Source organism: Diadema antillarum, unplaced genomic scaffold, assembly GCF_040938485.1.
Source record: "Diadema antillarum isolate AM-2024a unplaced genomic scaffold, OU_Dant_1.0 seq00000348_RagTag, whole genome shotgun sequence".
Classification (NCBI taxonomy): domain Eukaryota; kingdom Metazoa; phylum Echinodermata; class Echinoidea; order Diadematoida; family Diadematidae; genus Diadema; species Diadema antillarum.
Window position 1 is genome coordinate 921688 of NW_027271358.1, and position 27181 is coordinate 948868.

General features: G+C 37.6%; 2 non-coding genes across 2 annotated transcripts; both read left to right on the forward strand.

Annotated features, from left to right (window-relative positions):
• The first annotated feature begins 16101 nt into the window (after positions 1–16101).
• Positions 16102–16174, forward strand: Trnak-uuu (transfer RNA lysine (anticodon UUU)). Its single transcript has one exon. It is a non-coding gene; the product is annotated as a tRNA-Lys (tRNA).
• A 2544-nt stretch (positions 16175–18718) lies between these two features.
• Trnak-uuu (transfer RNA lysine (anticodon UUU)) lies at positions 18719–18791 on the forward strand. Its single transcript has one exon. It is a non-coding gene; the product is annotated as a tRNA-Lys (tRNA).
• The last annotated feature ends 8390 nt before the right edge of the window (positions 18792–27181 follow it).

Consider the following 27181-nt stretch of genomic DNA (forward strand, 5'->3'; position numbering starts at 1 on the left):
CTGTCCGCTGTAAGAAATATGCATACATACAGTATATATACACACACACACACATACACACATATACACGCACAAACACACACGCACACATACATACTTTGTTTAAATAGTGGCATAATTCTGATAATGTATCCAATGGCTTTTGTCATTTTTTGAGCTTATTACAGATGTAATTTTAAAAAATTGTGACAAAAGATGTCGCGTTTTGCCAGATTTTGTAGAAGCTTTTGCCATACGTCTCCCTCAGCTTTATTTTTTGTACAAATACAAGGACAAGGAGTATTAGAAAAATAAACTTAAATGGAAATGTTGATGGAATAGATATATTTCCGCCGAAAGTGAGTTTGTGTGTGTGTGTGTGCGTGTGGGTGTGTGTTTGTGTGCGTGTGTGTGTTGTGGTCGAGCAATTTGGTCTCTCGTTTCTAAGTTAACTGCTTCGTTGTAGTTGCGTGTTACACGAAAAGTCTGGTTGAAGCATTTGTCTGTGGAGAAGTGTTGAAGAGCAAATTGAAAAGACAATGCTGGAAATAATCATACACAGAGCAATGGCTGATTAATGAGGATCAAACTTAATGACCAGTCAAGCATGGAAGACCAGCTTAGCGTAGCTGAATATGGGCTATCCAGCCATCTTCTCAGATGGAAATGAACAAACAAACAAACAAACAATGGAATAAGAGTTATAGTTGGTATCAAAGCTGGGTTGTATGACTTTATCACAGGTAACGGGTACCTACAGTGACTATTACAGTATATAGAAATCTGTTTCAGTGCAATATTTTCCCTTATCTCTGTTAAATCATCTTTTATTGGGAATGGTAATGAATAAATCAATTATATGATTCAAATTAGTACAACAAAAGGCACCGTGATGAATTGAAAGGTAAATTGATAATTCTACAAATTAATCTCACTTATTTCATGTGAATCGTTCCATCAACTTAGACATGGCTCAGAACGACAGCATTCTGATAACATAATCACATTCTGGGTCTGAATAAAACGTGCAGAAAAACACGTCCATAGCTAGGACCATTAAGACGGGGAAAACACCAAGAAGGCTTTTCACATATTTCAACAAGAGAGATATGAAAAAAATAATAACTATTTGCTGCCCCCTCTGAGTGGAGGAAGGAAGATTGTAGTAATTTGTATTTCCCTGTTCGAGAGGCATTACTTTATCCAGCCCTAACTTCCCCGTAATGAGTCTGTTGATGCCTGGTACCAACTTCATTAGAAGGTCAAAGTGACACTTTGAAATCAGCAGGAGACAGCGCGTCTCCCCATTCTCGTAAGCACACGTAAGCAGACGTACAAGACAAATCTTAGCGTTTAAGCACACACAAACAAAATTCGTAATTGCACGGATGCACATAATACACAAGCGTGCTCAACACTAAGGGGAATTTCCAAACCCTTTTGAATGGCGGAGTGCGTGCATGCCTGGTTTAAATTTTCATCGGTGTTCCTTCCTCAGGAACTCAGTTTGTTGTGTAACACTGCTTTACTCCACGAGTCAGCTACTTCCAGTGGTCAGCCACTTATCAAAAATCAAGTGTGTGAGATATTTGACTCTTGTCAACTCTCCTGCTCGTCTTTTTAAACAGACAGATCCGTTTGATCCGTTATGAACATGCCAATGTTTGTGAAAAGTAAAACAATGTTAACTCAAAACCACTTATTTCAAAAATAGAACCGAAGATTATGTAATTGTGGATTATTTGTACAAGTGGTCGATTTTTATGTTTATTTCTCTTTTATTGATTATAAAGCGCTAAGAAACATTTTGGTCATAAGCGCTATATATTTGTGCACATTATCATTATTATTGTCATTTCCGATGGCAAATTAATTTATGTGGCATAGTATTGTATGTTTACTTATCCTCACTTGAGCCTTCACATTAAAACAGACAGGTACGTGTACGGTATATTATCTATATACTGTTCTGCGCTGCTGTGACATGATTAAGAAGCTAGTCAAGTCAGGAGATGTAAATTTTTCATTGATTTTTTGGTGTGTGTGTGTGTGTGTGTGTGTGTGTGTGTGTGTGTGTGTGTGTGTGAATTCTTTTTCATAATCGTTCTAATGCTGTAACATTACAAATTGATGTAAGTGAATTTGACCACATTATATATGACATAATATATTAATGAAATAGAGACAAATTCCGTTTTTAAGTGCCCAGAAAATATCAAGTATATTTGAGAAAACTGAGGAAATATTTTCAAGCCCACTTTCTAAACAGGATGCCGTTTAATGTCCAGAGTTTTTTTTCACACGAAAGTTTTGAGAAGATTAAAAAGGGGGATTGAATAGGCCTACTGCACCTCTCTGTCACAAGCTCCCAAATTTTGAAATTATTTTTTTTTCTTGTGTGTTTGATAGCATTTGATCTGAAAAGTCACAGCTTTGGTCAAATTTCAATACACATTTTTTTTTTTTTGTTATTCAAGATCACTTTTTGTTAATGAATATCATAATATTTAAGTGTTAAAAGTGTGTGTGTAAGTGTATAATCTACCTTTAAAGAGAATATCATTGCTAAGTTAGTTCATTAAAAAAAAAAAATACATAGAGTACACTATCATTGATGCCAGCACCAATGTATTTTCTATGCATGAACTCTCAGGCCAAATCCATTGAAGTGTGTTATAACCAATTTTACTTTATATTGCAGATGAAAAGACATCTTTATGCCATTGAGGTGAAATTGTTAAAACGGATGAAAACGGATGTATGCTTTAAAGTCGGTGTGTTGCTGTTGTTGTTGGTTGTGTGTGTGTGTGTGTGTGTGTGTGTGTGTGTGTATGTGTGTGTGTGTGCGTGCGTGTGTGTGTGAGGATGGCACAGAAAAAGGTTGTTCCTCAAATTCCCCAAGGAAGGAAACCCAAATCCTACTGCATGAAAGTATATACTTTCTATAAGATGCAAGCGCCTGTCTTACATTGGACTACAAGAGCAACACTGCAAGAGTGCAGGGAATGGTTTGAAGATAGTATACCTCGTTTGCAAGAGGAATCTCGAGCAAAAACAGTCCCGTGAGTTCCGCCTCAGCATAGTTTGTGGTGGCGCATCTTGTGATTATTGCAGTTACCATGACAACAGTTAAGCAGCAACACCCAATCCGTCAGAAGCGTATAGGTGGTAAAATTCTGGGTTATATACTGTGTGTTATTCCGAACTCAGTAATTTCGAAGGCTCGAATAGTACGAATTTTTTTTTTTAAGTTAACGAACCTTATTATTCTTACCGTGATAACCTGTACTGTAATCATTACGACTTAAAACAACATTGAACCTTGTATTTGATAAGCAGACGTCTGTTTAGGAATATCTACTGTGAGGGATGAGTGGCCAGACAGCGTTCTAACAAAATGTTTTGTCGGCAAACTAGCACAATTTCTATGAATCATAAAAACGTATTATAAACCATGCACAATAGAATCAGAAACACTGATCCGACCAGGCGAGCTCTGGGCCATGCATGGAAAGATGAACAGACTGTATTTGTCTTTCAAAAATCTTCTTATCAAGTGGTCTCATTGTCTTGTGATTTTATTGTATTATCTTTATTTGTCTCCTTATGTGAATTATTTCCATTCAGATGCACTATTCTCTGAATACAGAATTCTAAAATTAGAAGAATTCTTAGATTCGTACTAGTGTGTCTTGTTCTAAATGAGAGAATTTGTGTTTAATCACAATAATGATACACTCCCACGTATTTTCGACTCCATATGTTTCCGAAAAATGAATCATTCCCTGGGTATCCTGGTAGGCAGTCTAATGATTTTTATTTACCTAGCTCTTGAGAAATTTTACATTTCATATACGCAGGTCCATATTTTAGAACTCTCTTGATTGCGAAAAAACCCCAACGCTCTTTTAAAGGGGAATTAACCTCAAATATACACGTGGACTGAGTGAATACAGCAATATTAGTAGAACACATCAGTGAAAGTCTGAGGAAAATCGGACAATCCGTTCAAAAGTTATGAATTTTTGAAATTTGGTAACGAGACCGCTGGATCACAAGACTACTACATATTATGACATCACATGGACTATACGATATAAAGAAAATAATAGAAAGAAAATTCCACAAAATATCATTTCACATAAAAAGTGCACATTCCTTGGTGTTGTTACTGATATATGTCATCAAGCTTAATATCATTCCCCCTGCTTTCTGAAAGAGGTAAGTCTAGTGCTCTTTCATTTAGAAAAGTGAAAAAAATGTTGAATTTTCTTTACATTTTCTTTATGATAAATGGTAGTCCAAACGTGATGTCTGGGTTTTTTGGACTGGTTTCGAGATTATTTATCAAACAGAAAACAATTTGTGAGTATAAATGGTCGTGATTCTCAGTTAAAGTTAATTTCATGTGGTGTTCCACAGGGCTCCTTACTAGGCCCACTATTGTTCATTTTGTACATTAACGATCTTCCTAGTTCCTCGCCAATTCTTTCCTTTATATGTTTTGCTGACGACTCCAATCTGTTTTTTACACACAGAGATCCTTATACTCTTGTTAACACAATGAATAAAGAACTTAAATCTGTGCAATCTTGGATATACGCCAACAAATTGTCACTTAATATCGATAAAATTCATTGTATGCTTTTTAGCAACAGTCTTAAAACCCTTCCTTGTAACATTAAGTTTAATGAAACTGAATTAAATCAGGTTAGTAGCATAAAATTTCTAGGGCTTTTTATTGACAGTGATTTGTCTTGGAAATCCCAAAAATACGGGTGTTCTTAATAAACTGAAGAGTGTTTTTCCAAGTCAAATCCTGCTTAATCTTCATTCTATTTTGATTACTCCGTACCTTAATTATGGTATTCTAGTTTAGGGGAATGCACCTAGAATATATACTGTTCCGTGTTCAAAAACGCGCCATCAGAAATATCAACCATGTTGGATATTTGTCCCACACGAATGATTTATTTTTCAAGAATAAGATACTGAAAATATTTATTTAGTTACAACGTCGGCATATTTATGTATAAATTTTCTGACAAGGAGTTACCGGATGTTTTTACTCGCATGTTCAGGAAAAACTATTTGATTCATAATTATCCTACCCGCCAAAGTGACGCATTTCACCTTCCACGTCTTCGAACAATTTTCGCTAAAAAAACGATAATGTATACGGGCCCTAGATACTTGAATGACCCTTCCCTGAAATAAGAAGCTGCTCGTCTTTATATTCCTTTAAACGCAAATTAAAAGAGTCTTTACTGAGTGCATATCTTGCAGAAACTGAATAATTGCAATGTCTTATGTAATATTGTGGTATGTTATTGTCCGATCAAACATTCTTGTCAACACGCTGCAGATTCCATTTTGGGTCTTGCTGTCAGGCTCTCCGAATTCATCATTAGCAATTCCACATTCTACTTCATTTCCCTCTCTTCGTCTTTCCCTCTTCCTCTCTCTAACTTTCTATACAGAGCTTGACGGCAGGCACCAAATGGCTTAATAGCCGCACATGTTACTTTTTGTGTCTTACTGATCATATCCTGGCGATAGTTTTATTGCAACAACAGTTTATAGTGTATATACCAAAGTAGGTTTTATGATTATGCAAATCATGTTGTACTACTGAAACCAATGATAGCTCGGTCACAGTAATAGTTCACATTTTAGTATTTTTTTTTCTTATTTGGCACCATTACATCATCTGGTCTTATCTTCTATCCGCTCTCCGTTTCTTTTTCACAAACACTGATTACTCAGGGCTTACACCCAAACAAGCTTGCTTTCATGTAGGTCCCGTCATACTTTTCTTTGATCAACCCCATCTCGATTTCGATTTTGACCAATTATCATTACATATAATTACTGTGTTATCACCATGTATATTGTTTGTGTTTTGCACATTGTTTACAAGGTGAAAGAACTTGTTTGATTTCTGTTATAATGTCCACAAATGAGAAGTATGGAAATAAATGAATTGAATTGAATTGAATTGAATTGAAATGTCATGATCCGTAGTAGTCTTCTGATCCAGCGGTCTCATCACCAAAACTTCAAAATTCATAACTTTTGAACGGATTGTCCAATTTTCCTCAAACTTTCACTGATGTATATGATTCTATAGATATTGCTATATTCACTCAATCAACATTTTTTTTTTTAGTTTCATTCTCCTTTAATGTATTCTTTTAAGTACTAATGATTTTTTCCTTTTTTTTATTCCAACTAAGGCAGTGTTTCGAACTGATCCAAAATAAATAGAAATACATGTACATTAATTTTCGTCATATTAATTTCACCAGAACAGCCTATAAACAGCTACACTGAATCACTGGATATTCCGAGCCACTTTCGTGATCTCCTTGTTCCAATTTCTCATTTAGGAGCTTATGGGCATTTTGCTGTCACGTAATGTTTATATTTTGTTTGCAGTTTTTCTGTCTTGTCCTCCCTATTTATGGTTACTTTATATTCTACTTTTGCAATCAAGAAAGTCTAAGTTTTTGCTTCGATTAGTGTGAGTTGTGAACAGTTACAAGCACTGCTTTTTATTGGACCCTTTTTTCCCCTCAGAAAATTGGAAAATGCAATTCATATTGCTCATTGATTTTACTGTCACAGTAGATAAATTGCAGTGGTCTGGTAGTATAATAGAACAACGCACAAACTATCTCTGTCCACACTGCCACAAGATATTCCCACCATGGATTGGCGATTCGGTCATTTTCCTATACCAAATGTTTGAATGGGACGACTGGTACTACAGTGCACTCCGTTATAGCGAACACGGTTATATCGAAATTCCGGTTACAACGAAGTAAAAATTCAGGCCGCCGCCTTAATATCAGTTCTACGTTTTTCATTGTCTATTTTTGTTCGTTTATAACGTAATTTCGATATAAAGAAAGAAAAATGCCGGTCCCGAGATGTTCGTTATTACGGAGTCCACTGTAACGAACCATGCACGCTCTTGTTCCCCCAGATCAATATCAAAGCTATAAAGATATTTTTCTTTTCTTTTATACATCTTTGTCATAAGGTTATGTGGGAGGAAAATTAGTCATTTGAATGAATACCTCACACAATGGAAAGCTAACCTATAGGACTGTGTTTAATATAACTGAGATAAGAAGTATACGTGTAGCAGCAATGTTATACAAATGATGCACAGGATAGAGTGCGTCAGCGTTTTTCACGTACCTTTGTGGGTCAAGACGTCCGAAGATGTTCGTCCCAAACTTTTACGCACGTCGCACTCGCGGAAGTCCCGCACATACAGTATAAGTATAATGGGGGGTTGGGTTTCCGGACACCCGCATGAAAACTTACTTATTTTACATAGAATATGCACCCTTTACCTTAAAGACTTGATATAGACTCCTCATATAGGCCTACTAGACAACATACTCTGAAAACGGCGTGAGAATTAACCTGCTAAATCGTTGGATTTGCTCTTCAAAGTGACTCCATGTACGCGTCCGGTCCCATAACGCTTGGTCTACTGTACTGTACAAAGTGTACGTATACTAGTAGTACAGCTAGTATACGTACGTACGCCACATATGTTATGCACAAGGGAAGACAGGCCGGCCGGCCGGCAGCCCGAACTAGAAGTTGTTTACAGGATTGACAGCGCGTACGCGTATGCATGCAATTCATCAAAGGAGCCGCCGCGCGCACAGACGATCGGCAATCTACCATAGGATTACAGGCAGTGCAGTTCTACTGAAGTAAAGGAAGGAGGTGTGTCTCATTTCAGCGCTTCCTATTGGCTATATTCTTGAACCTATTTTATAACACATAATGGTTTGCACTCAGAAATGAAAATTATCAGAACAACCATGCCTGTTGTGGATGGTTTAACATTGACAACCTTCCCCATCATGCTCCACTTCTAATTGGAAGTGAACGTTTTAACACGTTTATTGAACGTTCACCAAGAAATAGGTCCGGGAAAAATCGTTTTGTACACGTAAGGTACCGGACGTTTAACTTCGTAACGTCCGAGAACGTTTGCAAACGTTTCGTTTTAGAAACACTAAAAAAAAAAAAACAACAACTGTGCTTTGCGGTAAATACTAAGTCCAAACTTTGACGTTATTAGTACGTTTTAAAAACGACCGTTTTTAGACGAAGATGTACAGAACCTCAATAAAAACGTTGAGGAAACGTTCTGAAAACGTTATGCGCTTGCTGGGAAGCTATCACAACTCTATACAAGAGTTAGATATACGTGGATGGACATAATGCTGTTTGATCTCAGTGGATAGAGGCATGTGATAAATAACATCATCACCTCAAGAAGTTTGCGTAATGTGAGTGGCTACATTATCGTTATAGTCCTGAAAACGTTTCTTTCTCAATTGAAGATGTGATCTTGATGAAATTCTCCAGTTTTGATAGTTGGATTCTATACTCCATAATAAGTTGATAGTACAAGATGGAGGGGTATTGGATTCTAAAGTGGCATCACAAAAAACGTTGCATTACCAAATAATTATTTTGATAGACAAAAGTTCGTTCCATTTCAACGAGAATAATACCATGAGTTGTTTTCTTGCATTCTTTTGTGGCTGCTATAAGGAGTGCCATCGCTGTGGATAATAGCTCCATGGACAGGGAATACCCCTTAAATTCACCCTGAGTAAACCAAAAAGGTAAGCTATTGAGGAAGTTTGTTCGATTATTTTTACTGAACCATATCGTCTGGTAACGCGACCTGCGTGGTAGCAGATTGGAGTGTTAACCCGTTTTTTATTGTCTGTGATTGTGATTGTAGTGATTGCTTTGGTTTAGATCTTTTGGTCATTGTGATATCTCACGTTATCTATGTGTATGTGCACGCAAGAGTGTGTCTACTTTTTAGTGTAATATGTTGACGAAGTCACCTTACAGATTTTGTGTATGTACATCTCTGTTAATTCTTTCTTCACTCAGAGATGTAAAGAGACAATTATTTTATTCAAGCCAAAATTTTGTTTTGATAATATTTCTGTTTTCTTTGCTTGTGGTTTCTGATACATGTAGGCTACATGCACTGTAGTCTAAAGGTTGCAATATATGTCGAACAATGATAAAGCACAAGAAGAATAATTTCATCACAAATACAGAAAGGACAATATGTTATTGATGGAAGTTGCGTATGTTTCAGTACTTTTATGGTATGACTGAAACGACCAGGAATTACCATACAATTCGTACAGTTAAATGATAATCAATTTTATACACATTATGCTTTGAAGGAGTTTGTAAATGATTATATCTCCAATGTCGATGTATACCAGCTCCTAATCGTCCCCCGTTACCTCTCGTCTCTCCCTCTCTATTCCTCTTCGCTCTCTTTCTTTCTATCCTAAAACTCGGTTTCCCACAAATCCTGATATTTGGAATTGACTACGTCAATATGCATTCGTTGTCTTCTATGCCTCAATTAACAGTGTAATGTGTTGAAATGTGATTCATAATGTCTCGTATCTCATGAGAGCTGAAATTTTACGGAAATTTCGAAAACTGTGAACACGGCAGTGAAAATAATCTGGATCTTCATTGAGAAACACGATAGATATAATGGTTCACTACTCTCTGATGGTGATAAGTTATTTATTCCCTTCTTGTATCGGAGTGTGATAATCATATCGGAACAGGATACAACATAGGAAATGCGATACATGAGGGAAGGAAGACAAGAAAATTGCGAGAAAAGCGGGCTGGAGAAGCCTGGAATGAGGGCACTATGACCAAGAGATGGCGCAATTTCAGAACACCACTGGGAGTGTACCTTATTTTTTTCCCCCCACCCACTCTCTTAACCCTATAAAGCCCAAGGGGGGGGGGGGGGCACATTGTGCCCCCCCCCCCCACCAGATTTTCATTTGCCACTCCTTCGCCCTTTATCCGATTTCAACCAAATGTGGTGACTTTTCCTAAGATCTTATTGCGAACATTTTGATATATAATTTAGCTATATTTGATGTTGCTGGTTGCCATGGTAACCATAAACTGGCAACCATGTCAGTCAGATTTTGCATCTTTTTTCTGTTCCCATTTTATCTAACAGCATTACAGTGGATGAAATGGGTGTTTCTTGGCTGAAATTTGTTGAAGGAGCAAAATTTGAAGTAATTATGGTCCTGGGAAGTTTTTCGTATTATTTCCTTTGTTTTTATGAGACAAAGGCATAAAACAATAGATATAATAGAGATAATTGAAAAAAATAATATTTTCTAAAGATTGCCCTTCTATTTTGTGTTATTTTGATTCCCTCATCGAAGTTATGCCTCTAATATCATTAGTTTATCATATTATCAATTTGCAATCTTGAAATTCCACTATTATGCAAATATGAAGTGTCATAACTATACATGTACCCATCCGAAACATTTCATCTCAGGTCTCATAATGTATTATTATGTTGACATGAATAGCGCCCCCCATGTGGTGACCTTGAGAAATTTCAACTGTAACAAATCATAAGATTCCACTCGCTTATCATTTGTGACGAATATGAAAATGATTGGTCTATAATAAGACATATATAATGGGGATAAAGAAATTATACAGAAAAATCATGTTTTTAGCATATTTCCTATGTATTTCTTTATATTTTGGAAAATAGCGCCCTCCATGGGTGACCTTGAGAAAATTCAAATGTACGGTCATGTAGAGTATGAGTTACTCTACCCATGTGCCAAATATGACGATTATACATCAAATAATAAAAAAAGTTATATGGGGGGGGGGGGGGCACAATGTGCCCCCCCCCCCCCCCCCCCCAGGGCCTGCGAGGGGTCAAAATAGCTTGGGCTTAATAGGGTTAAGTTTCATATAAGTCTATGAGACTGTGGTTAGGGACAAATCCAAAATTAGACTTAAGAATTAGACTGACTTCTAGATCTATCAGACTGAGAGTTTTAATCCAGTTTTGGATTTGTCCCTCGTCTAAATCGAAGGAATTTAGAGAGCAACCCATTATACATGTATCTGAGGAATGATCTTTGTATCTGCAGCTTTCGCAACGGGAATGGGAGGGTAAGAGAGCGGGACATTTCGGTATCGAAGATTTACCAAAAGACAGGGATTGCGGGAGAGAGGAGGGGAAGGATGTCCTCATTTTACGCTCGGGACGTCCTAAATTCAGATTTCCATAACATCAGAAAGATCCATGTTATTCCGAAAAGACTGTTACAGGAAAATTTGCACAAATTATTTATGTGGATTAAGTATTATATGGAGAGTTCCAACTATTAAAACTCTCAGTGCAAGTGTGAGGAATGTCGGACAATAGTTTGGAAGATTTATGTGATGCTGACGTTTTGGTTTACTCTACACGCCGTCCTCTCTTTTGACATGTCACAGAGGCAGAACAAAATAAATGAAGAAAATAAGAAATGGAATTAATTTTCCTGGACATAAGAGCATCGTATACATTACAGCAATCGCTCTACTTAGCATTTGGGCAAAGCATTCCGTTGTAATTTAAAAATTTAGGTATTGGCTGTAATGTTGTCACGAATGACTGTATCTGTTTATCTAAAGGCCGTGTCACACCTTTCCGGGCAAGCGTTGCTTGCGACTTGCGAAGAACAATTTTTACTACCCGGAGGTCCCCGCAGATGCAATCAAGAAAGTCTAAATTTTTGCTTCGATTAGTGTGAGTTGTGAACAGTTACAAGCACTGCATTTTAGTTGGAAAATTGGAAAATGCAATTTATACTGCTCATTGATTTTACTGTCACAGTAGATAATTGCAGTAGTCTGGTAGTATAGAACAACGCACAAACTATATCTGTCCACACTGCCACAAGATATTCCCACCATGGATTGGCGATTCGGTCATTTTCTTATACCCACTGTTTGAATGGGACGACTGGTACTACAGTGCACTCCCGTTATAACGAACACGGTTATAACGAAATTCCGGTTACAACGAAGTAAAAATTCAGACCGCCGCCTTAATATCAGTTCTACATTTTTCATTGTCTATTTTTGTTCGTTTATAACGTAATTTCGATATAAAGAAAGAAAAATGCCGGTCCCGAGATGTTCGTTATTACGGAGTCCACTGTAACGAACCATGCACGACTCGTGTTCCCCCAGATCAATATCAAAGCTATAAAGACATTTTTCTTTTCTTTTATACATCCTTGTCATGATGTTATGTGGGAGGAAAATAGTCATTTGAATGAATACCTCTCACACTGGAAAGCTAACCTATAGGACTGTGTTTAATATAACTCAGATAAGAAGTTTCATATCAATCTATGAGACTGTGGTTTGGGACAAATCCAAAATTAGACTTAAAAATTAGATTGACTTCCAGATCTATCAGACTGAGAGTTTTAATCCAATTTTGGATTTGTCCCTCGTCTAAATCGAAGGAATTTAGAGAGCAACCCATTACACATGTATCTGAGGAATGATCTTTGTATCTGCAGTTTTCGCAACGGGAATAGGAGGGTAAGAGAGCGGGACATTTCGGTATCGAAGATTTACCAAAAGACAGGATTTCGGGAGAGAGGAGGAGAAGGATGTCCTCATTTTACGCTCGGGACGTCCTAAATTCAGATTTCCATAACATCAGAAAGATCCATGTTATTCCGAAAAGACTGTTACAGGAAAATTTGCACAAATTATCTATGTGTATTAAGTATTATATGGAGAGTTCCAACTAATGAAAACTCCGAGTGCAAGTGTGAGGATTGTCGGACAATAGTTTGGACGATTTATGTGATGCTGACGTTTTGGTTTACTCTACACGCCGTCCTCTCTTTTGACATGTCACACAGGCAGAACAAAATAAATGAAGAAAATAAGAAATGGAATTAATTTTCCTGGACATAAGAGCATCGTATACAGCTCTACTTAGCATTTGGGCAAAGCATTCCGTTGTAATTTAAAAATTCAGGTAGTGACTGTAGTGTTGTCACGAATGACTGTATCTGTTTATCTAAAGGCCGTGTCACACCTTTCCGGGCAAGCCTTGCTTGCGACTTGCGAAGAACAATTTTTACTACCCGGAGGTCCCCGCAGATGATCCGCACATGACAGTACCTAGCACGTATCTCACCTGTAGTCACCCGGACGTGAGATATGCGATAGGTACTGTCAGGTGCGGAACAAAATAATGCAGAGAGCTCCGGGTAGCAAATTTGTTTCCCCGCAAGTCAACCCGCAAAACTTCCCCAGATATGGTATGACAAGGCCTTGAGCATGCCATTGCTCAAAACTTGTTCCGAGTGACTCGCGGGGGTTTGCCCGCGGAGGTACACGCAGAACACCAGTAGGAGACCCTTACGGCAGCACCATTAATCGCTCGTAACAGAAAACGACCGGTTTCAAAGCTCTGGCACGCAGGTCACACTGAATACACGCAAGTAGAAGGTAAGTAGCACGCATCTAGCAAGTAAGACACAAGTGTGAAACTTGCAAACATTCTTGTCGGCCCGCAGAAAATTCTCCTGCGTGCTGGAAAATCCCTACTCGCAACAAGCCCGCGTAGCTTGCCCGGAAAGGTGTGGCACGGTCTTCAGAGATACAGATGACTTTTGTAAGTCAGCCAACATTTGAAGTGTTACAGCGCCATCTTTTGACGACGATTTTTTTTTTTTTTTTTTTTTTTTTTTTGCTCGCTTGCTTGCTTGTTTACTTGTGTTGTTTCATTTTCATATAAACGTGCGTATGAGATTTTAAAGCCCTTTTACCCATTTTCCGTCCCTGAGAACTCAAGAAATTACATCCGTGGAAAAGGATCGATGTTTTGTATTCCGTAAGCTTTTATATCTATACGTGAGTGTAACTTTCGTGAATTTCGCGAATCACTGTTGGACCGAAAAATTTAACAACACGCGAAAATTTCGCCGTACACTAGGGTATAGTAAGAAAGCAATTTCCACAAAGCCTCGACGTCAATTCGCAAAAACAACATCTGACCTCAATTGCAAAAATATCTGTAAGCGAAAATAACATCCTATATACAATTTTGTTGGAGGTAATTTGAAAATGAAAGCAAGATTCAGTTTCGTTAAATTCAACATCAATTTTTCAGTTAGGTTTCAGATTCTGCTCTATTTTCAACCCTCTGTACAAAACTTCAACTTTGCACGGGGGGGGGGGGGGGGTGTCATTGGTGTGTATCATAAGAGTGTGTTGTTGATACCCAGACAATGGTCCTGGACAATGGCAAGGATTGGAATGCTCTATTATATTATTCATGAGGAATTCCACTATTACAGCTAGTCTTTATTCATTCTGAAATACGGTGTATGCAAGCACATGGAAACAATGTGCTCACTTTTTCCATGTGCACGCATTCAACCCTGTGTCATGAATTCAGGCTAGCAGTGCTCAGGGCAATCCACATGAATAATTAATAAAGTATTCATGAGCCTTGCAGCAGAGCTCTGAACAGGTGGTAGCCATGTCCATTGTTCAGGGTCATTGTAAGCGCACACTCACATACACATCATTGGTTCCTGTGTAAAGTTCAAGTTTTGTACAGAGGGTTAAAATTTGCTCAAAATCTGGAACCTAACATTGAAATAAATCATAGATTTCATGAAACTTATATAGGCTTTCATATTCAAATCACCTCCAACTAAATTGTACACCATTCAGCTCTTACTCATATCAATGACAGTTTTATCTGATATATAGTTGGGTTTTTTAAACTATTAAGAATCAAAAGTGGGATTTTTTTGGGTAACACGTAGTATAATAGCCCATTTTCCCTCAAGGATGAAACGAGATTTTCGTATATATATGTGCGGTAATTCTTGTTTATGATAAACGGTCGAGGGGTGTCCCTATCACTATTATACGCTGTATATGTACCGGGGATTGTACTTCATCGTAAGGACACTCCTGCCGACGGCTATGTTTATTCCCGTATCAGCTTCCTGTGTGAGCTTCCAAAGGGACTACCTCATCAAGTATCTAGCATTAAGGACGGTGATTACTAAACGGTGCAAAGAAAAAAAAGAGGAAAAAAATTACATAATGAATATTATAGGAAAAAAGATATCAGGTTCTTCACAACGTAGGATCTTCAACCCATGTATGTATATTAGATACACAATCTTGAATGAATACTGATTTGCTATTTTTTATAAAGGTACATACGGCTTATCACTGTTGTTATTGTCCTTATATTATCATTCTATATAGATATGCAGTTTAATGACCATGATTCCAATACCGCCATCACACGCTAAATGAGTACTGAACATGCTGAATGTTTCGTATATATTTTAACAGTTTCTCATAAAATGCACAAATTGCAATACTTTGTTTACGTGCTCACAAAAGTTGACTAAGCAATGAACAATTCCTTTAACAAAGGACCGATTGATTCCATCAACACAACGATCTGAAGGACAGACAATATTGAAAAAATCATCGAAGAATAAAGAAGGAAGAAAGAGAAACAGAAGCTCGAGAAAAAGAATACATGCTTAAAGAAAAAAATGAAGGAGCGAAACCAAGAAGAATCACAGAGATGAATACTAAATGGTTTTGGAAACGAAATAGAAAGCAGGGCAAATTCCATTTCGACGAAGTAAAATGTAACTCTCCTGATCTTTGTTGTTTCAGTCAATGTCTAGGCCTAAGTAATAGACATGTTCGTAATTCTACTTTGCGCATGAGCAGAAAAAGGTCATTTGTACCATGGACCTGAACCAACAGGCATTTTGATTTGTAAATTCACTGAGATAAGCATCTGTGATGAGATGATTAATCACGTGATCCTTCTCTAAATGGTGCTTGCCAGCACATCTACCTGACAGCAAGAATGGTATTTAGCAATATAAAAGGAAATATAGACTGTTATTGCATTCAATACAAAATAATGAAATGGATGCCTGCTAAATTGTCAACTTATGGAGTATTCTGATCACCTGATCTAAACGCAAGTTTATTCTTTGTTTGAACATGAATTCCATAAATTGTTACGTCAGGCAAGCTTATGCATTATGCCGCTTTGAAAACGAGTGAAGTGCCTAACCAACTGAGAAAAAAGAAAGGTCATGATTGTATACCAATGTGTACATGAGCTAATTACGAACTGGCTTGCACGCCAAGACCTTTGAAAACGAACTGCTGTACGACTGCATCTGCAAAGCCCGGTTAGCTCAGTCGGTAGAGCATCAGACTTTTAATCTGAGGGTCACGGGTTCGAGTCCCTTACCGGGCGCAGCAATTTCTTTTTGTTTACCCAACGGTGCACAATTTCGTAGGACTGAATCAATTCATCTATTCAAGAAAATCATTTGTTTGTTTGTTTGTTTTTTGTTTGTTTGGTTTTTTTGGGGGGGGGGGGGTAGGGGTTCAATATTCATATTTTTTCCAACCTCTTGCCATACATTCATAATAGGCCTTCATGAAAGGAATCTAAATTATTACACCTTAAAACGAGATGGACTCATAATACATTAAGAACACTTCATTGTTTTCCTTAATGTTCGAGGAGAATCTTACATTATACAACATTTTTTCGACCAAAATACCAAAGTAAAAAAAGGCGTAATACAGACGGATATGGAATTGTATTGCCTACCCCACTAAGGCTCACACCTGTAAATAAAATGGAATGTCCCAGATCCCTTCACAAATTCGTACCAAAGATACCAAAATAAATGAAGAAAAAAATCAATTAGAAATCATCAATGCAGTTTCGCATAAAACTGAATAGCTGCAGATATTGAGCATAAATTCCTCTACAAACTGCATGTTGGTTTGAAGATGAAAGCAGGGGCCCGTTGCATAAAACTTACCGTTGAATTTCAATGGTAAATACCGTCAAAATTAGGCATCACAGCCAATCAGCATCAAGGATTATAAAGTTTACCGCTAATTTGAGGACTTACCGCTAGAAAGGAGCGGTAAGTCCAGCGGTAAGGGTTTTATGCAACAGGGCCCTGTTCTCATGGAATTTAAAGGTGCATGGTCCCCGTGTTTTAGTCAAATGCGTACGCGGGCGCACGGCGCAAGTTTCCTATAGAGACCTACGCTGTCGACTTCTCTTTGGCGCTTACGCTTTGGCCCACTTTCCCGAGTCCGAAGAAGTCCGATTCACTGTAGTCAGTGGTCCGATCACAGTTCGGCTCATGATTCGGCTGAGTGGGATGACAGCTTTAGCAAACTTCTTTTGTGATGTCATAATAACAAGCACATATGCACGCACCCTGGCATTACTACAGACTGCGCGATGCGCAGAGAAGACAACAAAGGCAAGGTTACTTAGCAACACCTACGCACTTTCCTCTTGATGACAGCTCTACTTCGGTAATCTTCGTATCAATGCTAACGGTGATCGGCAGTATCATCAACAGCGCCATCTACACTACCGGGACTATGCCCCTTTAAAGGGACTATATTTCATTGGGTGCGTGTACGGAAAATAGGTAGTCTGGCTTTGCGGACCCTTGGACAGAGTTTGAGCCGAAGAACCTGCCTTGGAAATTTGATGGATGACAGGGTATGGCTCACTTATCCAGGTTAGTGAAGATGAAACACCTCATTTCTTCCAGCTATTTTACAGAATTTTTTGAAATTTGAATTGTAACGCACGTCTCTATGGGGACTTATTTACCCGTGTGAGCCCATTCTATTGCTGTTGAAGAAAGAGGTATAGCGCCATCTATCGACCTCCTGTCTATGTTCCATTTGTCACAGCGCAGTGTGGCGTGTGTCTGCGCTTTCATGCACCGATGGATCTCACTACTGTGGTAACCGTAAACTCATGCACTCTTACATGGCATGCTGTATCTCCGAAAATAAAGCTATAGGGCCTACCGTAGATATATTTTTGTCTGTTGGAGTCTACGTTGGAGTCTAAACATGCACTCCTCCAATAGCGATGTAGATTCTAAACTGTAAAACACGATATTTTCGCGAATGGGAGCCGAAGGCCATGTTCGCAGCATAAAATTTTCGCGAGTTGCCTCTAACATTCAATGCATAAATTACGAGTTAAAACAAGAATAGTATACTAGTAGACAGGAATTAAAATACTAGTACACGCGAACTTTCCTCATTTTACAGTTATCATCAATGCGAGTCGACTTGCTGTGCACGGTGTACACATCGGTTTCTCCAGGGAGGTGGCTGCTCATAGCATTTACACATAGCCAACAGTAACCGCAGCAGCGACCCCATACGGACAAATACGTACGTTACTGTGTTACAGCGCCCCGCGACGGGGTTAAGCCAACAGGTTCCCACGAACGGACTTATCGTTTTGTCTCTTTCTTCTTGTTCTCCTCCTCCTCCTCCTTCCCCTTCTTCTTATTCTTCATCATCTCCTTCTTTTTCTTCATGAAATTATAGGATGGTTAAACACGCTTGAAGAAAGTGGGATTAGGTTCTTACTATTATGCCATTTCCTACTCACTGTTTGCTCCGCGGTTGGGCAATAGAGCAATCACGCTGGTTCATATATTTTCTTCAACGTGATACACGCGTATCACCTCTCGCTGGTATGGCATCACTTCGGTGCGTGCACGATACCCATTCATTTGTACGTGAAAATCTAACCTGGCCCGACTGGTATATTGGCATATTTCGATAGCATCCTTTCGTCCTAGTGGTCAATTTTCGATTTTTATTTGAAGAGATTATGGCATTCTGGCCAATATGTTTATCGAAACTTGTGAGTCTATATGTCTACTTTTAAGTAACAGCGCCCTCTTGCGTTATAGAGTATAATAAGCTTACAAACAACTGGGGAAGCACCGAAGCCCGGTTAGCTCAGTCGGTAGAGCATCAGACTTTTAATCTGAGGGTCACGGGTTCGAGTCCCTTATCGGGCGATGGATATCCTTTTTGCCTTTTTCCTTCTTCTTTTATTTTTCGTTCTTCATGTATACCTGTATCAATAAAACTTTAAAAATGCACATTTTACTTGAGATACAGCTATTATCTAAACATAATTATGTAGTGTGTGTTCATACCTGTATAATGTACGCAAGTTACACTATTCTATTCTATTCTATACTATGCTATAATCGTAAATGATTCTGTTTCAACATAAAACCATTGGTATCCCTGACATTCATTTCAGTTTCTTTCGTCTTTTTGTTGTTGTTTTTTCCCCAACAGTGTTGTACAGAATGTGATCCTTTTACTAGTATCTGTTTTTTTAATGATATAAGCCTATAATAGGTGATCAGTACTTAATTATTACCTGACAGTTTTGAATTTTGTTAAAGTACACATACTCTAAGTTGAACACTGCATATTTTATGTTAGTAGAATTTGTACAATGAACACACATTTCTGAGTGCAATAAGATGATGCTCCCTCGTGTTCTTATTTTTCAATACAGTGCACATATACGTGTAGTATCCCTTACAGTGTTCAAAGCTTATCCAGTATGTTGCTGAAACTTGAACATCCTTGCGTCTTGTCATAATTACTACATGTATTCTCTATCTGAGAGATTACGTCTGTTTTTATTCACTTACGTTGGGTAATGGTAGTGATAATGATAATTATTACAATAGTAATAATTATATATTACAGCGCGTTTTATATTTTCGCTTGGAATAAAGAGATCAATGTGAAATTGAATAAATTGTAGAATATAAAGCTATAGATTAAAAAAAATCATCATCTCAGAAGACTCCGATTAACTTGCACTTAGAACAATTTCACTTTTTTTCCTTTCTTCAAAATGAAATCAACAAGAGTATCCTTTTTTATTAAGTCTTGCAGTAATCAAGTAATAACGACTTTCAAAAAGATCAGGATATTAATTGCAGTAGATTTAGTGGTAGGTCCCATAAATCAGAATGTTGATTATTGCAGCAGTGCAGTCATTTTTGGCACACAATAAGAATCAATTCCTGTTTTTTTTTTATGTCCTTGTCCAACTAATTAATAATTAATCAGGCAGCTGACTGGGCTACATCTGTCTGCAGTCAGCCATCGTATGGCTGACGTAACAATACCGTTGATAACTAAAAGTTTGATACATGTATCATGGTTAGCCATGATGTTACCATGATCACGCGTGTATATTCCCATTGCCTGCTGGGAAGGAAGTTCACCCAAGTAAAGTTCTTAATTGTATGAACGAACGCCTTTGTAACGTTCACATTCTACAATTACGTGCAAAATCCAAAACAGAGATTTTTTTTAATTTATTTGTTTATTGTTCCATGCTCCACATTTTCGTACAAATGTTCACATTCCATCTGATTTTGGGAAATAAGTGCAACCATGGAGCTACAAGCAGTAGCTCCATGGTTTAGAGCCCTGAGGTTTCAGAGCCCTGAAGAAGACCGGTGTCACAGGCGATCCGTTCCGGCCAGTCGATAAGTTCCGCCGGAACTTATCGGCGGACTGTGGCCGGTATATAAGATCCCCCAGATCCAATCGGCGGGATTTTTGCCTCACCGCCGATAAGATCCCCCACCGCCGATTCGATCCGGGTCTCTACCGTACAATGTATACAAAGTGGTAATGGGGAAACACCCCTTCAGTAAAATGTACTCTTCCAGTCTTCCTCTACAGCCAATGAACTTCTCCAAATCTCTCTGACCAGCCAACCGAACAAAGTTGCCAATTTGAAACAAGGACTACAAAGCGATTCCTTTTTTTCCCCTCCCTTATCTCTTTCGTCGTCATGGTGGCCATGGTACAGTCACAGAACTCTGCTCTGTAGAGTTCTGCACGATGTGACGTTGGTCATGCCAACCTCTCTCTGATTTGAATTATTTTGAGCAGAATAACCGAATGACTAACTGTAATTGGGATGTTCGGCATGAGCTCAATAGTCCACCTTCATTTTAATGTCTATTTTCAGGGCACAGAGTCTAATCATTTTAGTGTGATATAACGACAAATATGATCGCCGATGTCATACATGCATGTTCGTTTGGTTCATTATTTTTTCAGTTGTAACAACTAAAAATGACGGGATGAATTTTGTTTTTGTGTGTTCAGTTGTCTTTATTATATGTTGTGTCCGTGTGTATGTGCATATGAATGTGTGTGTGTGTATAGTGTGTGTTTTTTTCTCTTTTGGGGAGGCGGTATATCTATACACAGAGATTACTTCAAACAGGCAAGGTATTCTAAAGAGATACAGTATAGTTTTGATTGAGATGGGCGATTGAAAATTTAACGTTTTGCAAGATAATTAGGAAGCACATTTGAAATAGAGAGCATACGATTCTAAGAGAAATTGAAAGTACATTATACAAAATCGGTTTGGACTGAAAAAGAAGACATGTGTAGTGGGCAGATAAGGTGGGTCCATCCTTTAATTAGGGTCTCTTTGTTTATACAGTGCGTATAAAAAAAAAACGCAACAAGATTTGATTTCAAATTTGTGAAGATTGTGTTATCTTTACACCAAAGTGAGTAGCAACATCTTAAAACCATATGATACTCCTCTTCAAAATGATATTTATGCATACACGGTCATGGATGGCTAAGTAATCATTCTTTTTAGACAATGGGTAAATTGGACTTGAGACCAAGTTTAGACACTTCAAGAATCAATGCACCTTATCAGAAATTAACTTAACAAATGGAATAACGAAATTAATAATCACAACTTACCATTGTTTTTTCGGATATCTCTTTTTAACATTACATCCCATGCCCCTCAACATGGCCACCATTCCTTCCCACACAGAGATTAGCTCTTTTCTACATCTCACGCACAGCTCTGCGAATCATTGTGGCTTGATGGCGTAGAGCTTCAAATTCATCAGTGATTCTTTGTCTCAGAGTTGCAATGTCAGGTTGAAGGGTAATGAACACTTTGGTCTTGAGATAACCCCAAAGGGGGAAAATCGCAAGAAGTCAGATCCAGAGATTCTGGTGGCCAATCCACATCATGATACAAGGCAATCACCCGATTTCCAAATACCTCAGCCAATCTGTTTCTTACAGCAACTAGTCGATGGGCTGGTGCGCCATCCTGTGCCCACCATAGGCGTCTGAACACACCCCTTTGTTGCACAGGAAAATTTTCCATTAATTCAGGAATCACATATTCATTTAAAATTTGTAAGCATCCATTTTTGTTGCGGTTGTTCTCAAAGAAGAAGGGCCCTACAATAGGTATGTTTCACCAGTCTGAACATTCAAAAAAAGTGAATTGAAAAGGATTTATGCTGGTCTCACTAACTGAAATTCAGCCATCCATGACCGTGTAAGAATAAATAAGATGTCATTGGAAAGAGGAGATTGTATGGTTTTATGATGTTGCTAATTACTTTGGAGTAAAGTAAACACCATCTTCGCAAATTCGAAATTAAATCTTGTTGCTTTTTTTATACGCACTGTAGCTACATATATCTCAGCAATTTGAAGCTAATTTCTGTAAAATGAACTCTGAATTCCTAAAAGAATTGAATGCTGTTTAGTATTGCAGGTTTCTCATTATTTGTTTGTTCTGAACACCATCTTATAGTCAATACTGTACCATCCGTTCAATCTTGAATGTCTTCCCTTTTCATGATAGGGACTGAGGCCCCCCAAAAATATCTTCTGTTAAAAGGGGATGGCTAGTAACCGATCATTGGGAATCAATGGGAATGCTGGGGGATGATTGTTCCAATCCTTGGGGGATTCATTTAAGAGTACATTTTTTGTTCTGTGAAAATTATTTGCTTCATAAAGATGGTCTCATATTCAAGTAATGTGCAGTGTAATGTTTCCGGGTTAGCATGCCTGTACAGTCACGGGAAATTAAACAACACATTGCTTGAATATGAGACCGTTCTGAAGCAAATAATTTTCATACAACAATAGATATATTAATTTACTCTTTAATGAATCCCACTAGAATTGGAACAATCATCCCCGAGCATTCCCACTGATACCCATTGATCAGTTATTAGCCCTCCCCTTAAAAGAAATTGGAGTGCATGCAAAATATGGGGTATCACAAACTCACGTAAATCTTCTGACTTCTAGTGATACCCTAACTTGAATATCCAAACAGTGCCCCTATGTCCGAAATCTGGTGTTCCACAAAGAAAAGTTACATTTTCTCTTCGTAAACATTACGTTTCATTTATACATGTACATACATTTTTAATGGAAATACATATTACGTGCACATGTAAAAGGTGTGAAGCCAATAGTGGCGATGGGATAGACAGAAATTGAAAGAGATAAGAATATGAAAAACAGCTATGATAAACTACATGTAACATGAATTGACAGGAAACAGACAGAAATATGGCTTAATGTACCCCGAAATGGAATCTTTATATATAAAAAGTAAAAAGGGTAAAAGCGGTAGACTAACAGAGAGAGAGAAAAAAAAAAACATAGAATTAAAAATAAAAAATAAAGAAGAGATTTAGAGTGCGAAGGAGAAAAATAAGGAGAAAAGTAAACAAAGGAAAGTGTTGTTTATCTCGAGGTATAATAGCTTTAAATCAACAGCTTAAAATAAAGAAATTTTAACCCATAGATTGTCTCATTATGGCATACGGGAAAAGGCCTTGAACGAGAATAACTCAAGTTTCAATTTATTAAATGTGGCGTCCCTCAGGGTAATATAAATTAGGTCCTTTGCTTTTTACAGTTTATATCAATGACTTCTGCAAATCATCTGACATATTCTCATTTATGCATTTTGATGATGGATGAAGGATATTATCAAATAAATTTATGAGTGGAATACTTATATGAAAGTGATATAAGCCCAAATTAACTATTCTTAAAAATAGCCCTTTATATTCGGCATCGAGATTATTCAATACATTACCAGCAGAAACAAAATCCTGAACTTTAATAACTGCATTTTCAAGAGCAATTTCGCACATTTCCTTTGCTAATCATTCTACCTGATTATAAATTTATCAAAGCACACAATGTTTATGTAATTGCTATCTCCCAATAACTTGTCTCATGTTTGATTTTCCTTTTTTTTTGTCTGTACTTGCACAATGTATACTCAGTGACTTTTTTATTGTCTTTCATTTTTTTTTTCTGGCGTTCGTTTGTAATGATTATTTTGTGTTTTTATGTGCATTCTCTTCATTGTATGATTTCTATGTTTTGTAATCATTTCACGGCCTTGCTGAAAAACAGCTTATAGCTGATAGCAGGCTTTTTACCGTGTTTGAATAAATAAATTCAATTCAATTCAATTCAATTCATATACTGCTGTATATCAATAGTTTTTGTATGCATGTAGTTGCAAATGTCAGGTTAATGTATTATGTTATCATGGTGCATACGTTACTGTATGTTAATGTAAGAGAGTTTCATTTTGTACTCTATGACATGTCTGATTGTGGTGTACCTGTGATGTATTGAATGTTAATTTTGTTGCGATATCCAGTGCATAAAGAATTTCCAGAGTGGACAATTTAAGTAATCAATCAATAAATTTCCTCTTCCATTTATCCTGTTCAGCGTGTAGGCATTCTCTCTCTCTCTCTCTCTCCAACTTCCTTTAATTTTGTTTTTGCTCTAATCCTTTCATTCCTATATTCCCCTCAGTTTATACTCATGTCACGTTGTTTTGTCTCTGTTGTTCATTTTGTCTTATTTTTTGCATTATGCATAATTACGTACTTGTAATTATAATATGTATTTTTGAAGATATTTTAGAGTGGTCTAAAATCTTCAAGCAATGCTTTTTAGTTGACCTCTTAGTTCTCATTTTTACCCTGCAAACATAACTTTGTAATTCCAGTATGTGTGCATATCTTTATTAGTTTGTTAATTACCACTGAATGTCATACTTTGTAATGTGTATTTGCTTATGTTTGCATTTTTATTTACTTTGTGTTATGTTTTGTTGAAAGAAAAATGAGAATAAAATAAATAAATGAAATGAAATCCACATGGACCTCTTAGTTCTCATTTTTACCCTGCAAACATAACTTTGTAATTCCAGTATGTGTGCATATCTTTATTAGTTTGTTAATTACCACTGAATGTCATACTCTGTAATGTAATTTGCTTATGTTTGCATTTTTTATTTACTTTGTGTTATGTTTTGTTGAAAGAAAAATGAGAATAAAATAAATAAATGAAATGAAATCCACATGCAAAGCTCCATTTTAGTCCCCTGCATACACATTAACAATTTGTTTGCAGACTATTAGATCAACATTTTTTTTTGAAGTACAGCTCAACAATAATTTTCTTATCAGAACAAAGCTCACCGAAAAAACAAACATGTTTATCCTTGCTGTACCCTACCAGCAAAACCTCCCTCTCTCTTCCTTCCCACTTCAAGCAGTCTCAATGTAGGACCTATAACTATAGTATTATAACTATAGTATTATCATGCTCTTTCGTTGAACTGTTCTTTGAAGTTTTGTCTACAAATAAAGGCTAATTGTACACTGTCTGTGCAACGGCTCCAGATGATCGACTCGTACGTATTTGTGCATGCTATTTAGCTAATAGGCCCTACAGTAATTCATTTCTTCGCACCACTTGTACGAGGTTATAATATGATTCATTTAAAGGGAAATTATCAGAACGTAAAAATAGGTTTGTCCTTAATATCACTTAAAAAATGAAGAAATAGCTTTCTTAGATTTTTTGGGGGGTTTGGTATAGGCATCCACAATAAACAGATATTATTTTGTTTTTAATGAGGCCTACTCGCACAACCCGGATAGGATCGGCGGTTGCGGAACGTTTCTGCGTACTGCCTATGGTGCGGTATATTCGTTCCGCGGAACTAATCGACTGGATTCGGCCGGTATATCGGTTCCCCCGGAACCCGGAACGGATCGACTGTGACACCGGCAGCTAGTCTATTTTAAATCTGTATGATGGTATGATATTATTTTGTTTAAATACTTGTTGTGTGTGATTACTTTATATTGTTTTGAAATGTAATATTTTATACTGTTTATATATTTCATGCTGATCAGGCTACTCTGGATAAAGAATTGCAATAAATAAACAAATAAATAAATAAAAACCCTTGTTGGTCGAAGGAAGTCTGCGCCAAGACTACTACATGCGCCACCCTGGCACTATGTCCCATAGGCCCTTTGTTGTAGCTTCTCCCAACAAGGCTTCATTGTGCCAGTGGTGCTTGTAATAGTCTTGGCGCACGCAGACTTCTTTACGACCAACAAGGGTTTGTGCCTGCAAACTGGAAAGGGGGGGGGGGGGGCGATGGGGGCGAGGTTTCATTGTGAGCACGTGGAGTATTTCAAGAGTGATCACGGTAAAAGAATTAAACGTACGCTGTATATAGGGTTATAAGAAATTGGCTTTGAGATTTTGCTTTAAAGGAACTCTGAGAACTTGATTGCAATCAAACATAATCTAACTCATTCCAGAATGAAGGGCGGCAGAAGTAACTACTAGTATCGTGATTGCTAGAACTGCACGAATGGGGGGAATGATATCTGCTGTGTCTTGTAGGGTATGGATAGCACAGTTGCAGCCTTGTCCGGAGGACCTTCACTACATTTTGTGTAACGTTGCAAAAGCTCTGTCCATACACGCACAGTCAGAATCTGAATCATAACGCTTGAATATTTACATTCCACTGGCTATCAAGGTGACTTTATTCAGCTATCCGGCTCATGCAGCTCACAACAGCATAATGTCACCTGAGTGATGTGCGGTGTGAAGTAAAGTGGGGTGATTTGAAGTGGTTCACTGTAAGAGAAATACAGAAGAAACATTTATATCAATAACAATTGTATCGACTGCAATCAGACTGATGTACACCAATTAAAACATTATTACTGCTTGAGTAATATCACAAACTTGGTAATTACTTAAAACATGCATTTTAAATATGCAATGCAGTCTATATATTTCATGTATCTTTCAGTATTCCAAACTGCTGTCAAACTTTCATGTAACTTATTTATGACAACTGTGTAGAAGCCTATGTCCATTTAGGCTGAATATAATTCAATACATTGTTTATGCTTCCACTGCCAGTGCCAGTACAACTAAGCCCTTTTTACACTTGTGTTTCTTAACCCCGTACTTTCTCTGACCCAGGACTATCGTTAGTCCCGTACCAATTTCTTCAGCTTTTTACACTCGCCAATTAGTCCCGTACTAAGCTCTTGTCCGGGGCTAAAGAGAAAATTGACCTTTTTACACTCGTATTTCTTAATAGTCCGGTACTTTCCAAACCACATGAATATTCATGATTACGCTGTGTACTGTACACGTACACGCACGCACCGACAGCACTTGATTACCTCGTTCCTGATTGGTCAGTGGGGGTCGG